This window comes from Oenanthe melanoleuca, chromosome Z (genome assembly GCF_029582105.1).
Source record: "Oenanthe melanoleuca isolate GR-GAL-2019-014 chromosome Z, OMel1.0, whole genome shotgun sequence".
NCBI classification, from domain to species: domain Eukaryota; kingdom Metazoa; phylum Chordata; class Aves; order Passeriformes; family Muscicapidae; genus Oenanthe; species Oenanthe melanoleuca.
Window position 1 is genome coordinate 43,668,441 of NC_079362.1, and position 18,938 is coordinate 43,687,378.

Sequence of the window (18,938 nt, forward strand, 5' to 3'; positions counted from 1 at the left end):
GCCCACAACACTCCCATGGGGTGAATTTGCTCAGCCCCACCACATGCCTCTGAAGAGCTGTGGATCGTATTTTCCTTCTAGACTGAGATCCAACAGATCTCCTTCTGTTCACTATGTGTTCTGGTTGCCATGCCAAGCAATGGAGTGAATCCCATCATTTCCTGGGGAAGGTCTCTGCCCCTCCAGGAGGGCTCTGGGTGACAGCACACGTCTGCTCAACATTCCTAGCCACAGGAACCCACAGTGCAACACACAGCCTGCCAGCAGGCTGCAGGGAACAGCTCCTCCAGACTGGCTGCATCTGAAGGCCTTGCTGATTTTGATCTGTGGACCACCAATGAGTCAGCAGCCGAGTGAAAATTCCATGTCTTTGAGAAGCTTGTCAAGCTACACAGAGCTAGAAACTGCAAAGGAAGGAAGCTCAATAAACCTATCTCTTTCTCCTATGGGGCTGTCTGGTTTTAATCTCAGTTAATATGCAGCTTATTTGAAAGAAATAAAAACCAGGAAAGTCAAATTAATATAGGAAAATAATTTTTCTACTCTAAACTGTACTTCCTCCTCAATTTCTCATATACTGGGGGCAGAGTTAGTCTGAGAAGATAATATCTTTCTTCAGCACCAGAAAAAGCAGTCTAACCACAACTAGGTGAAATCAAGTGAGTGCATTTAAATTGGCCTTTCTGTGCAATTGGGAGACAATATCTGGGCATGAATCTGTTGCTTGGAAGTTTGGCTTTGCATGCTAATGTGGAGGTATTGTCACTGAAACTGTGACTGTAGCAGAACAACTGTGTTTTTATTAGGCTGGTAGCATTTTTCTACCATAAAAATCAAATGCTGCTGGAAACCACTATATATTTAACTTTTCAGGGCAACATATGGTAAATAGCAGGGCTCCTGCCAAAAGAGGTTTGAGGTAGATGTTGGAAATGATACAACTTTTAATATTTTTTAATGTAACTTTAGTCATGGCTTTGTTCTCCTTTGCCCAGGGGCAGGGGAATTAAAGTTTCTGTACAGAAGATTCTGTTCACAGGGAGCCTGGTGAGCTTAAGATCTATGAATGGGAGTAGGCAGAAGATAGGAATGAACATTAATGAACACTACCCAAACATCACCACCTGGAGAGGTTAGAGACACCTGGTCTGTGTAAAGATTGATGACAGAACCAAAGAATGAGGACCAACGTAGCATTGAAGGTGAAGGGATCAATAACCAATAGGAGATTGAAAACTAAGCACTGTGTGATTTAAGATCAATGTATGAGAATTTCTTTGGGTTTTACCTGTATAGGTACATGAAAAGCCTGGTAAAGAACCATGGAATGATTTCAACTGCACATCCTGGCAAGAATAAAGTAATGCCTTTATTTTCTAATACTGAAAAAATGCTGTTGGAGAATTTGTGTTTTTCCTATGCTTTCAGTGACAATTTGGCTGATAGCATTTCTGCTGCTGACTTTTCTTTAATCTGATCTCACAAGCTCTAACATGCATTTCAGCTTTCTGTCCATAGTAGCGTAACTAAGAACCCACGAGGAATGATGATCTTCCTGAGACACCTAGCTTAAAATGATATTGTACATTTTTGTAATTGACAATGACTGTCTGAAGGAAGGTTTTTCTGCTGTGTATAAACAGTGTTCAGTCCTTGAAGCTGAGAGTTCTCCTAACTGTGAGATGTTATTTGGGTCAAGGGCAATATGGGAATCATAGGATTCACAGAAAGGAGGAGAAAATGCTCCCTGAGCAGCTGCAGAGAACAATATATTCACTTTACCTTCAGAGCTTTTGTCAGGAGGACAACTGGGGAAAGTTCAGGCAGAAGACTTCAATGATAGAGCACTCTAAAGCCCTCAGATCAAAACCACAGACAGCACAGCTGTGCTGCCTGAATTATGATCATCTTGTAGTTGCAAATAGGTCAGGAAGAGAATGCAAAAGGGAAAGAGTTTTCTTCCTGACACAGTCCTTTGTCTTGTTTCTGTCAGGTCTACAGTCCTTTGTTCCTTTTAACTGGTCTGCATTACTCCTACTGGAGTCTGTATTCCCTTAATTTTGTAGTGCAGCCTGAGTTAGCCAAGCTAGCTTATTTCACAGGCTGAACAGTGTCTACTGCCTTTGCCCTCAGTGATTGCAAAATCTCAATGGGCCTCACAGTGGGAGATGAAGTAGATGCATGAAGAGTGAGCCTAAAAGAGTGACTTTATGTCTTACTTGCTGGACTGTTGCTTTCAGAGATTGCATAAAGAGAACTAAAAGCAAGATAAATCCATTAGTGTCAACGAAAGATTAAAACAACACTCAGATGGTTATAATTTGTGCAGTACTTCTTCACGAACAAAAGGCCTAGGGAGATGGTACAGAAGTTCAAATTCATTGTATTGCTGTAGGGAAAAAAAGAGATAAAATGTATCCTGTGGAATGGTAATTGCTGATTTCAGACAATTACCCCAGTCTTCCAAAGTGTAATGAAAAAATATCCAGAATGTATGACGTCTGTTGCAGTCAAAACAACAGGGGATCAACAGAAATAGATTTACCAGTATCTCAGCTGTCCCTCTTTGTTTTAAAAGTCTGGTGTGATTTCCTTACAAAACATGACAGGATACCTGCCTCTTCAGTGATGACATATTCTTCTATTTTACTTATTGTCTAGTTTCACTCAGCTTTGACAGAAAGGTGAAGACCCCAAAGGTACTCCAGTTTCCATGAGCTACATGGAAGCAGCTACCTTAGTGCAGAACACATAGTCACTATCAAGTGTCTCTGCTTAAAAAGAATGACCTGCACTTTTAAGCATAGAGAATTCATGGGAGGGAGAGCCAGAGACATTAAAAATACCTTAACAAATGGAGGCTTTTCAACTGTTTCAATTTGCCTCAATGGAGGCTTGTGTGTGTAAGGCAGAGAACTGTTCTGAGTTCAACTTCTTCAGCTTGTGGAGCTCCCCATGTTCACTTTTCCTGACTGGCTGGCTGGCTTTTACAGCAACTAAAGCCTTTTCTGTAGCAGCAGTCATGCAAGTGTTGGTTGGGCTTAGCAAAACCACAGGGTGTTGGAGGGTATGGTTCTGAAGACACAGACTGCCTGCTACCAGCTCCTGCCAGAGTCCCCAGGCTGGGGCTGAGGTAGGCACAGCCCCGTGGCACTGGCAGGTACAGGCAGGCAGCAAGGAGTGGAGGATGGGTTGTTATCCCAGCATTTGTTCCCCAGCAGGGCTAACAGTTTAGCAGTGCTGCATATGCAGTCAGTCTCCTGGGTGGAAGAACTACATGGATTTTTGAACAAGAGAAACCCAACCTGCATATCATGCATCATGCAAGGGAGTACCAGATTCAGAGCCAGCAAGACATGCTGAGAGCCTTGAGAGGATAGAGGTCAGCAGGGGAGCATCTGAAGGGCAGCTTTAAGAAATTCCAGCCACTCCAGACAGAAAGTCAGCCTCACTGGGGGCCCAATTTAAATGTCCCTATGCCAATGCAGACAACATGTGGAATAAACAGGAGGAACCAGAGACGTGTGCCTGCCCCCTGCGATGCTATGGCTTTATGGCATCACACAAACATGGTGAGATGACTCCTATGACTGCAGTGTTGGAATGAAAGGAACAGGCTCTTTAGGAAGGAGGGGCAGGGGAGGCAGGGAGGCAGTCTTGCCCTCTTTGTCAGTGACCATCTGTAGTGCATGGAGCTCCACCAGGAGCTGGATGAGAGTTAGAGCCTATGGGTCAGGAGTAAAGGGAAGGCAGGTACAGGTGACTTTTTAGTGGAAGTCTGATACAAGCACCTGAGCAGGAAGACTGAGCCAATGAGGCCCTCTAAGACAGAGAGGGGCAGCCATACATTCACAAACCCTGGTCCTCATGTGTAACTTCAACACCCTGACATCTGTCAGAGGGACAGGAGAGAGGGATATGAGCAACTTAGAAGATTTCTGGAACGCCTTGATGACAAATTCCTCCTCCAAGTGACAGAGGAGACAACAAGGAGAGATGCATGCTGAACCTCATTCTCACTAGTGAGGAGGAGCTGGAGGGGAATGTGAAGCTCAAGGGCAGCCTGGGTTACAATGACCATGCAGAGGTGGAGTTTGAGATCCTTGGACAGGGAGGAGGGCACACAGCAAGCGCCCTACCCGGGACATCAGGAGAGCAAGTTTTGGTCTCTTCAGGGATCTCCTTGGTGATGTGGAAAAAACCTCTGCAGGGAAGAAGGGCCAAAGAGATCTGGATGATATTCAAAGATTATCTCCTCCAGGCTAAAGAGCAATGCATCCCTACAGAAAATGAGGGAACAATGCCAATAAACCTGTATGAATAAGCAAGAACCTCCTGGATGAATTAAAACACAAACAAAGCTATAAAGGTTGCTAACAGAGGGTGGATGCAAGGAAAGGTAGCCCGGGAGGAACACATGAAATTGTCCAAACAGGCAGGGATCTGGTTAAGAAAAACTGATGGATGTCTTTCTGGCCAAGGACATCAAGAATAACAAAATCAGCAATAAAAGAAAGACCAAGGAAAATGTGAGTTCTTTCAGAAAGATATGGGAGACTTGGTTACCCAAGACATGGAGACAGCCAAGGTACTTGGCAGCTTTTTTGTCTCAGTCTTCACCAGCAATTGCTCCAGTTGCATAAGGTGAAATCAGAGATTGGGAGAATGAAGAACTGCCTGCTCTAGAGGACTGGGTTTGAGGCCATTTAAGAAAAACAAAGGTTCACAAGTCCATGGGATCTGATGAGATACATCTACAGGTCCTGATGGAACTGGCCAAGGGAGTGGCTAAGCCACTATCCATCACATTTGAGAAGTCACAGCAGTATGGTGAAGTTCCCACTGAATGGAAAAGGGGAAACACCACCTCCTTTTTTAAAGGGTAAAATAGTCATGCATTACATCCTGGTCTCTCAATTGGAAAGACATGGATTTGATACATGGACTACTCAGTGGATAAAGAATTTTCTGGAGTTGCAGTCAATGGCTTCATGTCCTGGTGGAGACCAGAGATGAGTGGTGTTCCTCAGGTGTCACTATTGATAGCAGCTCTGTTTGTTGTGGATGGCAGGATTGAGTGCACTCCCAGCAAGGCTGCTGACAACCCAAGCTGTGTGGTGCAGTCAACATGCTGGAGGGAAGGGAAGCCATCCAGAGGGACCCAGACAGGCCTGAGAAGTGGGCTTGTGTGAACCTCATGAAGTTCAACAAAACAAAATGCAAGGTTCCACACCTGGGTCAGTGCAACACCAGGTACAAACACAGGCAGGGTGGAGAAGGACTCGGGGCTGGTGGTGGATGAGAAGCTCAGTATGACCTGGCAGAGTGTACCTGCAGCCCAGATGTACATCTGCATCCTGGGCTGCATCCAAAGCAACGTGGCCAGCAGGGCAAGGAGGGGATTCTGCCCCTCTGCTCTGCTCTGTGACACCACTGCACACTGCAGTGCTGGACACATACATAAAAAGGTCATGGACCTACAGTAGGAAGCCCAGAGGAGGGGCACAGAGATAATCATGGGGCTGGAGCACCTCTCCTATGAGGACAGGCTGAGAGAGATGGGGGTGTTCAGCTGGAAAAGAGAAAGCTGCAGGGTGACATAACTGTGGCCTTCTAGTACCTAAAAGGGCATGCAAGAAGGCTGAAGAGAGGCTTTTCACAAGGATGTGTAGTGATAGGTGATAGGACCAGGGGGGATCCTTAAACTGAAGGAGTGTAGGTTTAGATTCAATACTAGAAAGAAATTCTTTACTGCAAGGGCTGTGAGGCACTGGAATGAGTTATCCAAAGAAGCTGTGCATTGCTCACTGAGACTGTTCAAGACTGGGTTGGATGGGGCTCTGAGCAACCTGCTTTTGTGGAAGGTGGTTGAGGGTTCTAACTAGAGGATCTTTAATGTCATTCCAAATCCAAACCATTCTATGACTGTGATGATTCTAACATTCCATTCCTCTATGTGTATATACCACATATATCTCCGAGGTGTATCCTGGCTGAATATGTTGGGGGGATTTTGAACACCATTGAGGGCTTATATTTGTCAGAGACTTTAATTTGCTTAACACAGTAGAATTTTTCATCTGGGTACTAAACAACTTCAGACATTCAACTGACTGAGAAATGTTTTACATTTTAGAAAGTTTTTCCACAGTCTTTTTTAAAAAGGCTATCAGGATAATATCAATAAGGAAATTTGACATCTGTCTTCTCCTGTTGAAGACAACTGGAAGGAAACATACAGAAAGACAGCTGACCTTTATATTTGAACTGCAGATCTAATACTGATGGAGGGTAACATTTTTGTAAAGTCTTCTTTCTCCAATGGTTGCCTACTGGATTAACTCCAGTCTTCTGATTAAAGTTCAACTAAGCATGTTTTGAGGAACAGAAGATACAAATTTTCTTTCTCAAGTGATAAACTTCAACAGAAACGTGTGGTAACCTTCCACTTCTTGTGTCTTCTTCATGGATCTCTAGTGGCAAGAGAATTACACTAAGACATTTCCAGAGGCTGACTGAAAGCAGGAGAATCCTTGCAACCTGTCTTCCTCCTAGTATCCAATTAGCAATGGCCTGATTAATTTGCATCATAATCCTTACATATTGAGGTTTTATTTGCTTTTAAAGCCTTCCTTCTTGAAGCAAGCAGTGTCGTGATTTCACAATGGCCAAAAGCCAGGCACCTACAAAAAAATTATTCAATCATTCTCTGCTGCTACAGTTGAACAGAGGAGTGGGAAAGAAAAATCGAAAGACTCATGAGTTGAGATAAGAATTGAGAAGAAACACTCCAAGGGCAAAAAAGACTCAAATTTAAATGGTATAAAGAAAATTTATTCATAGAATTAAAAGAGGATAATGCCAACTAAAATAAACCTTTAGAGCACTTTTTTCCCCAGTCCCTCCCTCTTTTACACCAAAGGCGTAGAGACAAAGCCTGAGATTTTTAGTCAGTTGGTTATTTCTACAAGTCTTTCTTCAGTTTGCTTAGGGAAAGGAGAATTTCTTTCTCCTGTGCTGTGGGGTCCTTCCCACAGGAGACAGTACTCTGTGAGCTGTTCCAGTGTGGTTTTAATTTTCACGAGTAGCAGTCTACCTGCTGCAATATGAGTCCCCCCTCCATGGGCAAACAGTCTTCCCACAATTGTTTTGGTGGGGTGTAGTCCTTTAAGGATGAGCTGCTCTAGTTTGGAAGCAAGGTTTCTCTTTCTGTATCTTCTCTCTCTGTTTGAGTTTCTCTCTAGGTTACAACTTTTCAGCATCCACTTGGTCCAGTGAAAGTACCTTTACTCAAGTAGATTTCTGCATCCCCCCATGCACTTCATGAGCTATAGGAGAACATACTTTGTATTATAGTCCTCACCACAGTTCTTCACAGCAGAAGAATCTCATTTCTAATTTTTGGAGCACCTCCTCTCCCTCCTTCCCCTCACTGACCTTAGTGTCACCATGTTGCTCTCCTCACGTTTCCACTTTTTGTTCTTCTCTGACTCAGGAGAAAATTGTTGTCTGCAAGTTCATTTGTTCTCAAGTTCTATCAATTGAAAAGTCTTCCTAAATATATCATCACAGAGATGTTACCAACTTCTCTAATTGGGCCTGCAACAGGTCCATTGTCAGAACCTTCGAAGATTGGCTCTGCTGGACATGGCAGAAGCTTCGAGCAGCTTTCTCTCTCAGAAGCTGCTTCTGTGGTGTCCTCTGCCCTCACTAAAAGGCAGCACACAAGGAACGAACAATCTGCCTCATAGAGAACCTATCCTGCATGCTTTAACAAGACTTCTCCATCAGCTAGCATGAATTTGGTACTATGGTCTGATTAGGAACGGTGGATAATGCAGCAACACACACAACTTTTTCAAAGTAACAAGAAGAAGGGATTTATTGAAAAGCCATCGCACTTATATAGGATAGATCATGCAAAACAAAATAAAAAAGGCTTATTGGTCCAAGAAGGCTACACTTTTTTGAAAACTTGCTTTCTGCAAACCATCACATCTCTCACGTCTCGAGCAGGTGTTTAATCATTGTTATAATGGTCCTTGAGCAGCCTGAGAAACCCAAGGCTTCAAGGCTGCTTTTTCCCTGGTTCCCAGCAGTATCCAACGACACTATGGTGTGTACAGACTGTCTCACCCATTTTTCATAAAGCTTTCACCTTATAAAAGCAAGGTCCAGGACTGTACAATTTTTTATTTGGACATTTATACAGTCACAAATAATGCCACATATGCTTACATTTTACCTATGCTTTATGTGTATAGTATATGCTTTATATTTATTTTTCTATTGCATGAGTCATCCTTTTCCTAAAACGTACATTTGGGGTCAGAGAAGGGAGGAGCAAGGGGAACAGAGACAAAAATGAGATCACTGCAGAATTTAAAAAATTTCAAAGTTTTTTTTTTCTGTTAGAATGTCTGCTTTTTCCTGACAGTGTAATTACTGCTAGAAACAGTTTAAGGGTCAATCATATCTTTCATTATGAATGAAGGAGCAAAGAGCTGGTTTCTCACAGAGAGAACATGACACGAGGTCTCCTGGAGAACCTAATCTGTCATTCAGCTGCAAACCTGTCAGTGATTTCAAAGCTGTTTCCACAGTCAAGGCATTTTTTTCTGTGTATTTTATTCACACTATCAAGATGCTATCACCCACATATTCCAGTTAAATAATATAAAAAAATGACAGCTCACACTGCAGCTCTGGCTTTTTCCATTTCTGATTCCAGCTGAGATACTAAGTGGGCTGAAATTCCCAAGGTTGCAATTACATCCTAAATGCTGTTTAGGTCCAAGAAATAACATCACTAATACCACATACAGGATATGTGGTACTTTTTTATATGATGCCACAAATGCCACCAGGGGAAAAGATTTCTGGGATTTTCCCTGGTCTAACTTTCACTCTGTGTTAAACTTGCCAATGTCCTGCCTATGCTACAGCTTTGATTCCTGCAGGAATCAGCAAGATCACAGAGTGACTTGTATTACAAATGCCACATCTAACCTTCTCAAAAGAAAATATGAATAACAAAAGATTAGACTCCTCTCTACTGGAAATATGTAAATAAGATGTGGTTAATAAAAGTAAGAACAGTAAGAACTATTTGCTTATCTAAATGCTCAGCTTTATTAGAAACAGTCATAGAGCAAAAACTAATGCTTGCATTCAATTGCTGACCAGGACAAAACATGCAGTTTTAATTTATTATTATTCATTTTGCAGATGCTACAAAACAGCATGCTACAGTCTGAGGACTGACAGATGTTTAGTCCTCAATTTTCCAAGTATAAAAATATTGAATAAAAAAACACTTGTAGAAAGAAATAAACTCTCATGCTTTACAATTAAATTCTGATATTCATAGTCAAAACGTGTATTTGAGGTCAGGCATTCATCACAGTTCAGTAGAGGACTGGCCTTTCATATAATTTACAGCAATGTGCAGTATTAAGATAACATGGTCTTCAGAGAGCAGCTGACCTCCCCCATTGCAAGTGATGTAACACCTTTCACTTCAGGGAGAGCACTGTTTGTGGAAAGGTCTTTATATTATGACTTAAATTAAAATTTATTTTGTATACTTGGGCCCAATGTATACCATGTATTTACACATTTCTATGCTGCTGAACACTCCAGCCACAAAGTACCACCAGTATCAGCAGGTTAGAAGGTATCTAACAGCTCTGCTGTCTGTATTCGTTTTCAGTGCTGCAATCATTAGCAGCGGTTGTGCAGACAGAGAATTAAAGATTTAATAACTCTAGCAGAGGTATGAGTTTGAAAGCCATGACACAGCAGTTTTATTGCTGCAGTGAATAAGAGGAAAAAGGAGAACTACAAAGACACAGAATTGTGAGAGCACACATCAGTTTAACTAGCAAAATAGGTAACTAGAAAGGGAAGATTTGAAGAAAAAATACCAAGCAGTAAGGTCAAAGGCTGCTGTGCCACACAGTCTGCCATTGCAAAACACCATGAAAGTGCTCAACAATATTACTTATGATACCGTTAGTTACTTTCCTTTCCTATGCATTTCACTCCTTGTAGTGTTTCTCCCTTTCTGCAGTCAAGCTAAAACTCGTATTGGCAATGCACATTGTAGCTCTTTTCTGGCACACTAGGCTTCTTCCCCCCCAGGCTATTTATCCCTTTCCCTCAGTGTAAGACATAGTGCTGTCCATCACAGTTCAGGGAGTGACACAAAATCAACTCAGAGCATGAAGCAAGAAGCAAGTGTTTGTTAGACAGACAGCAGATGTAGCCCTGCCTTTGGTGGATGCCTCATGTCATGGTCTACGAGGTGTTACAGTGTCATTAACCCTCTTCCCCTCACCTGTGGAGAAGACACGAGCCACTTAACCAGTTTGTTCCTCACAATCTCAACTGAACAAACTTCCTGTGACTGACAACCAGTGCAAGGATTTTTGTCTTCAAGAGAAGATTCTTTATAAAGACACCTGAGTTTGACAAGGATGCAGCACTAGTGCGAAAAGAAACATTTGATATCCATGCACTGATGTCATGCCACAGTTCCAAGACCAGGAGATCCAAGCAAGAGAAGCTCTGGCTTATTTATCCATTCCCCTGAATGGGCAAAGGACAGGTCACCTTGACCTCTTTATGACAGGCCCCAGTTCTGCATTTGGATTGTGATGTCTGGTTCCATAGAATCAACATGAACTGTTGACTTTAGGCTCAAAGGTGTAGCTCTTATTTAAAACATGAAATGGAAACATTGCATGAGTATGTAAGCTAATACCAGAAAAAAAGTCTTGATTGTCTAAGTTTAAGATAGTGTAGTTTTTGACACAAACTTCATAATCCAGGGAAAGACTCACAATAAACTATATGGAGCCTGATTGGCTTGACTTCATACCTGTTTCTCAGTTGTCTGTGATACAGGAGAGTGTCATTGACTTTAATGGGAATTTCCCTGATCACCTGCAAGCAGAGTTGGACAGCAGCATCTCAGCAAGTCTCTGAAGGTATGGGATATGGTTACAGCAGCATTTAATGGGATTCATGCAAACACATATATGAATATGCCAGAGCAATCCTTTTGAGGTATGTTTTTAAAGGCATTGGAAATTGTTTATGCACTGCCAGAGGAAGGATTTACATTGACTTTCAAAGGTAGGACAGCACCTTAACACAGACACGAAAATCAGTTCAGCAGCTCTTCATAACACTGCAGATTCAGGACTACCAGCAAAACCATGAGTTAGGGCATATAGAGACAGGGGATTTGAGATGGTATAATCACAAGTATCGCAAGTAAAAAAGCTAGAGATCTCTGGGAAAAGTCAGAAGTGCTAAATCCAGTCCATATAATGAGGGGCAAAGAGCAGTGCAGGACAGGTTATGATCCTACTCACAGGTTTAACATTTCATTCTTCCAGAGGCCCTAATAACTGCCAAGAGTTTACAGGAACCAAGATAAACCATACCATTTATAGAACTAATGCAGGCTCTGGAACCAGATTGCATCAGTACAACTTTCATATTAAACTTTTCTTCACATAATCACCTCCTAATTTATTTCAAATGCCATAATAGTATCACAAAGATATTCCAAATTAGGTATTCCATTTTTCAGGATCAGGACTTATCCAGATTACAGAAGTGGATTAGTAAAAGTCATGTTGTGATTACACCTCTCTCTTTCTACAGGAAGGTATAATAGGCATCACTAATGTATTGAGTGATTTTTGCCATGGCTTTTTGTTTGTTTTTTGTATTGTTTCAGTTTGGTTTTGAGTTTTTGGGTGGTTTTTTTTTTTGGGGGGGGGGGGTGGTGTGTGGGGAGGGATTGGTTGGTTGGTTGGTTTTGGGATTTCTTTTACAGCTAAATTCAGAAGGCAAGCCTAAGTTAGCATCTTCTCACCCATTGCCTGATCCATCCCTTTCACTGCAGTTCACAAAGGTGACAAACTAGCCAGCACGTTACCCAGGACTTCTGCACCATCAAAGCCCTGACTCAGCCAGACATGCGAATGCAGGATCAACAGGAAACCTTCCCCCATAATATCCTTCTTCCTCATGCTGCACAAATGTGCTGCTAGTAAGTCTTGCACTCTGTCCACTGGTTGCTACTGTCTGTGTGACTGGGAAAATGTGGCTACTGCAGCACTGGAATTTTTGAACAACTGGCCAGGCAAAAACCTTCCTGAGGCATTTTTGAAGGGGTGAGCCTGCTTGTCAGCTGCTGTTGATATACGTGACTTCCAAGATTTCTAGCCCTATTTTGCCATCATTTCGCGACAGAAGACTTTGTATGTGGATTTTGATGTATTGATCAACTTCTTCCTTTTGGCAAAGCAGCTCAGCAACTAACAAAAGGTGGTCCAGATACTGTGATCAGTGAGACAGACAGCATCACTTCTCTGTGAAGATATTACGTACAGGTGTGACAGCACAATATTGGAATACTGAGTTACCTGTCTGCAATCCTTGCTTGATGCACTCTGCCAGCAGAGAAGCAGACCACAGTTCTGTAGACAGACTTGTAAGGAGTGCATCACTCTAAAATGTGCTCATATGGAGAATCACGTTGCAGAGCTGTATGGGTTTCTACAAAAAATAGGTCATCTTTCCTCCTCTGCAGCCCTCTTACAATGGCCACATTTTGTTTTAAGTTTTTCCCTTCATAGTCTCTCCCTGGCCAGCTGTCTGGTTGTGACTTTTCCCCTCCTGCCTACCAGTAAAGGCCATCATTCACAGCTCTTCCCACTTCTTCATGGACGACTTAGCAGTTTCCTTTTGTCAGGGGAACATCTTCCCTGAACAGACAGCCCTTTTCCCCCCACAGACATCTAATAAGGCACTTGTTTTGCATCCCAGCTGTTAAGTAATTTCTCCAAGTAGTCATTAATGTCAATAACAGGTACCACTTCTATACAAACACAATATTCTACCTTGTGCAGATTTTTCCCTCTGGTTCATTGTTCAAATATGTACTTTTTTTCTTTCCCTCTGGAAACCGGGTTTTTTGAGATCATGTCACTCACTTGTCACTGTAAAGTAGCACCTGCAAGGGCTTCTAACTTCCTTTTTCATGGAGAAAGGGTATCTGACACAACATGGTCACAAAGAATACATCACAGAGTGAAGTCCCACAGCAAATTATGTAAATATTGTAGTGTTTTTTAATAACTTTTATCTTTTTTCATTAAATGTATATTTTTTTATCCAAGTGCTTTTGCTTTCATTTTGTACCTGTGTGGTTGCTGATGATGTGTCTCTCAATACTTGAATTGTTCATGCTGTGACTATTGCACCATTCTTTTTTGATCAAAATATGTTTTACCTTTCATCCAGTCCCATGAAGCTCATCCAGACAAAACTTCCAGACCTCTTATATTCTTTGAACTCTCCATGTTCACCATTGGATACCAAGGTTATTGAGAATATGAAAATCAAAACAGTTCCCTTAGAATTTTGTTCCTGTTTTGTAGGTTGTTGGTATAATCCTTAAGTATTTATTAAACTCATCACTCTGAAATTCTAAGAATGTTTAATATACTCTATGAGATACATGAAAAACAAATTTTACAGACTTAACTGTGTTGGTTTGGCACAGCCTGGTTTTTGGTTACGAGGGGACCACAGGGTTCTGTGAGAAGCTGCTAGAAGCTTCCACCATGTCCAACAGAGCCAATCTCTGATGGCTCTCAAGATGGACATGCTGCTGGCCCAGTTAGAGAGGATGGTAATGCCTCTGTGATGACATATTTAAGAAGAAAATCAAAACAGCGTGGGGGCAGTTTTTTCCCAGGGGTGGCAAAGCGCCACCACCAGGAGCTATCCTGGGCGTGGTGCGTGGCAATGCGCTGCCGCAGCCGCCGCCATCTCGGTGCGGCCCACAGCTTCTGCTTGCCCGCCTGGCTGCCCCTAGCCAACCACGCTGGGGGCAACAGCAGAGGGGTGGTGGCAGCAGCTCCCCTTCCTGGCGCCCTGCATGGCGAGAGGTGTTGAAATAGCACCAGCGCCGCAGCAGCCACCGCTGCTCGTGCGATGGCAGCAGGGCCGCATGGCCAGCCGCAGAAGCATAACAAGCGATTCCCCGATACAGAACCTAGATAAAACCCACTCCTTGTCACCACAGGACCTCACAAGAACCTTGGAATTAGTGGAACTTGCTGACAATGGTGCCGATAAGCAGCAGTTTTTCTTCTAGTCAGAGAAGAGGAGGAAGTGAGGAGACGTGAGGGAAAACAACACGGCGACACCCAGCTCAGTGGAAAAGAAAGAGGGGGAGGAGGTGCTTCAAGTGTCAGAGCCAAGATTCCTCTGCAAGCTGTGGCAAGGACCACGGTGAAACAAACTGTCCCCTTGTAATGCACAAAGTCCACGGGGTATGCAGAGAACCACTCGCAGCCCATGAGGAAAGTGCTCATGCTGGAGCAGGTGCATGCCAGAGGACGCTGTGGTCTAGTGGGAGACCTGAAGAGAAAGAGAGGGCCCCTGCTTCCAAACTAGAGCAACCTATTCTTTGAGGACAGCACCCCATGGACACATGACCCACGCCACAGCAGTTTCAAGAAAAATGTTTGCCTGTGGGAGCAACCCCACAGCATACCAGAGAAAAGACTTGTCTCCTTGAACAAACAGGAAAACATCTTGAGTGACGAACTGACCAAAATCCCCATGCCCTGCCTCCCTGAGCTGTCAGTAGAAAAGTGGGAGGGGCTGGGGGAAAAAAGGTGTTTAAAAGGCTTCTTTTACTTCTCATTATCATCCTCTGACTCTGTTAATAATAAATATACCTTTAAATTTCAACCTATTTTTCCCTTTGAGTGTTTTTTCTCCCAATCTTTATCTCAACTCATGAGCTCAACTCAAAGTTAATCTTTCTTTCCTCTCCTCTGCCCAGCTATAGCAAAAGAGAATGAATGAACAACTGTCATGGGTGTTTAAACCTGGTGTTTAGCCAATACCAAACCACAACACTGACTTAACAGAACCCTTGCAACACAATGAAGTGCTATACTTATTTTGCCATTGCAGTAAGAACCCTGACATAAAGATAATGGGAATAGAGACAGAACTGTACCACTTCTCAAAATGTTTTGTAAGAAGCTTTAGAGAATCATAGATTCACAGAACGACTAGGGTTGGAAGGCACCTTAGGCACCTTAAAGACACCCTAGTTACAGCCTCCCTACCCTGCAGAGGGACTCATCCCACAAGACCAGGTTACTCAGAGCCCCATCCAATCTGGTCTTGAACACTTCCAGAGATGGGGCATCTGCAGCTTCTCTGGGAAACCAGTTGCAGTCTAACTATTCTCACAGTAAAGAATTTCTTCGTAACACCTATGCTAAGTCTATCCTTTTCAGTCCATTCTCCCTTGTCCTGTCACTAAATGCTCTTGTAAATAGTCTCTCTTCATCTTTCTTATAAGTTCCATTCAGGTAGGCCACAATTAGGTCATCCCAAAGCCTTCTCTTCTCCAGCCCAAACAATCCAAATTCTCTCATATAAGAGGTGCCCCATCCCTCTGATTAACTTGTTGACCCTTCTCTGGACATGCTCCTACAGGTTCATGTCCCTCCTGTGCTGGGAACCCAAGAGCTGGACACAGAACTCCCAGCTGGGTGTCAGAGACCAAAATGTTACATTCATGGTTCAAATATTGTCACAAAGATTTTTGCCCATTATGGCAAAACTGTATAACAAAGCTGCACCACTAAAGCTCACCCTGAATGGGTCTCTGTTGGAGTCAGTGAGTCAGGGGTCTCTCTGAATTCTTCAGAAAGAAATCAGAGCGCAGGGATTGAATTAAAGCCTGTGGATGAAGTATATTAAGCCACTCACACATAAAGTAGACATTTAAGTAAAAGTAAGTTAGTAAGGTTTAGGGTGAGCTCTAGTGTTTTTAGGAAGCAAAGGGTCTGGATTCCACAGTAGCAGTTCAAGTTCTAGTGAAGGTTGAAAACATGATATTTTCAGCAAGAGGCTCCAGGCCCACAGTGGTAGACCGGATTTAGTCTTAATAGAGCTATAGTAAGAATATTGCTTACATTTTTTAGATAGAACAAGATAGATTGTATGCATAGTTCTATACGTAACCTGATGTGCTAAGAAACTAGAATTCTAATAGGTTAAGGAGTGGTGGTCTGAGTTTGCATCTTAGCTTGTTGGAAAAATCCTATATAAGAGAATGTATTGGGGAGAGTTGTTGCTTTCAGCCTTTGGCTTTTGCCAGGGCTTTTAGCCATCTGCTCTTGCCATTGCTTTGCTACTGCTTTGCCATTGTTTTTCTGCTTGCCTGTTGTGACTGACGTGCTTTGTAATAAATAACCTTTCTAACTATTAGCTGCTTTGCTTATTTAAGATAACTTGATGAAGTAGGAGCCTAAGAGCTCCAGAGTTGGCGCCTTAGAGCACCAGAGGTCGAGAACTTCACAGGTCTCCTGGATGAAACCCTGATCTGTGAGTTAAACTGCCCAAGGCTATCCCAGATACGAAAAGTGACACTAGTGTTCAAAGCATCTCAGGCCTAGATAAAGCTGGGAGAACATTCATGGAAGCACCAAGCCTAGCAGCTTTGGGGTAGAGGCCATAGCTCTGGGCTTATCTGTTGCCAGGTTTGCACAGACACCCCACCAGGTGTGTGTGGGTGCATGTGAAAACCTGTGGTCAGAAGCAGTGAACACCCATCCTCTGCTGTGCAGACTAGTTCATCTGCTGGACCCCCCACTTCAGGAAAGTCACATCTACACGATATTCACGTGAAGGGTAGCTTCACGGGAGGGGGTGTCATGGCCCATCAAAGGTCCCCCTGAAGGGTTCCCCAGGCCCAGCAACTGCATGTGATGCAAAATAATGCAACTGATCCAAAGTTGAACCTGGCCCTGGCTCCTCTTGACAGACAACTCTTCACACTCGATATACCTAGTGATGCAGAGGGAAATCCCTGTGCCACTCCTTCTGCCCTGTACGTTCTAAACAGTCTACAACCATCCACAGTTGCACTCCAGTCATGGGATTCATCCCACCGACTAATGGCAACAAGGTCATAACTTTCTAGCATCACAGTGGATTCCAATTCCAGCTTATTGCCCATGCTGTGAGGTTTGGTGTAAAGGCAGCTCAGCTGGGTTGTCAGGAGTTCCACCTTCCTAGAGGTGCACTCCTTAATCCTTTTGAGATATTTCCCTGATGTTTCTCTGTTGTCTCCTCTTACCTCAGGAGTCTCTGGCTCATCTCTGTAAGACTGCAAGTATGTTCCAGCACAGTTCAGACTCTGAGGCCCCTTGCCAGCACCCTGTCCCTCTTACCTTTGCCTATCATCCCACACCTTACCAGGGACAAGACTGATATTGTCCCCCTCCCCCAACACATTTAGTTTAAAACTCTGCCAGTGAGCCCCACTAGTTCCCAAGGAGACTCTCCTTTGCTGAGAAGTGAGTTCCATTTGATGCCAGCATATCCAGCGCTGTGTGGACCTTTCTGTTTTTAAAAATTAGCTCAGCTGTTTAGAGTATAGTGTTGATAACACTATGGTAAAGGGTTTGATCCCCATACAGGTCATTTACTTAAGAGCTGGAATCAATGATACTTTTGAGTCCCTTTATAGTCAGAGTATTCTGTGTGATTTTGTGCATTCTGTGCTCTCCAAACAGAGTGGTCTTTGTAAAGTGCCAGTGTCACAGCAGATTTCCCTTAAGCATGATCATGCCTCTACCTTTGTGTTCCTGGATTCTTCCTAACCTAGGAATCTACACGAATTTCAATGACAATTACTTTCCAGTAATGCCCACAATTATGGTCTTATGTACAGGTGGTATTTCTCTGCCAGTGCAATCAGGCCAAGTATTAATCTTTACCTCTGCCCACAATTAATTCTGTCTAGCCCTTGTGCACAGCAATAAGAGGAAAAAAAAATCAGTGCCTGAGTCTTCAGACTGTCAGACTACTACTCCATGTTAGTAGCACTACTCACCAACTATTCCATATCCCTCTCCCAAGGCAGGACCAGCAGTGTCCATGTCCTATACAAATCCTACAGCTTCTCCAATTGCCCCTTAAATATCTATCTCTATGAAGACATAGATACTAATCCTCCACAGTCTACTCCTGTGTTTCCAGAACCTACCGTCTGCTAAATGCCCTGAATCTTTGCACACTTCCTTCTACATATTTGCATCATGTTCATATCTATCTCACACTTTTTTAAGGCTAGTCTCTTTCTCCATATACACCTTCAGTTTTTACCAACTGCTGGTAATCCTCATTGGTACTCTGAAGGAAAAGATTTCTTACAGGGTTTTCTCTTACAGGGTTTTTTCTTTTTAATGAAGTGATGTATTATTGTTTTATATTTGGCTCCTGATCCACACTAATCTAAAGAGTAAGAACTCTTTTCCTAGTTATTCTGCATTCAGCATTGTCAATAAAAACTATACAGGTTTAATATATTGCTCTTACTCAATTTTGTTCTTGGGTTTTTTTACAATTTGGCCAACCACCTTTGGATTTTAGACTTCTCGAGGTATCCACAAATCTTCCCAGACTTTATCAGTAACTTTTATGTGGGCATTGCTGAGCAATTAAACAGAAGGTGACCCAGGAAGGCCTTTTTGCCAAGGTCCACTCTATACCTTTTTCTGATTTTATAATTGATCACCTAAGACAGCTCAGGAACAGCTATACAAAAAATTTTACACAAATCCACAGACAGAACTTCTATCAAACACAGATTTTCTAGCACTTTTACAATAATATCCCTCAAACCATGATTGTAAGTCAACATCTAATAGTACAGTTTCTTCTACAGCCATAGAGACAACAAATACTCTTTTGTAGAAGAAAACTAATCAGGTAGACACAATCTGTTTTTAACCAATACCTACTCACCTCCTCACTACATGCTGGAAATTTATAAGCAGATTTTTATGGTTCCTACATTTGTGGCATGAAGTCACCTT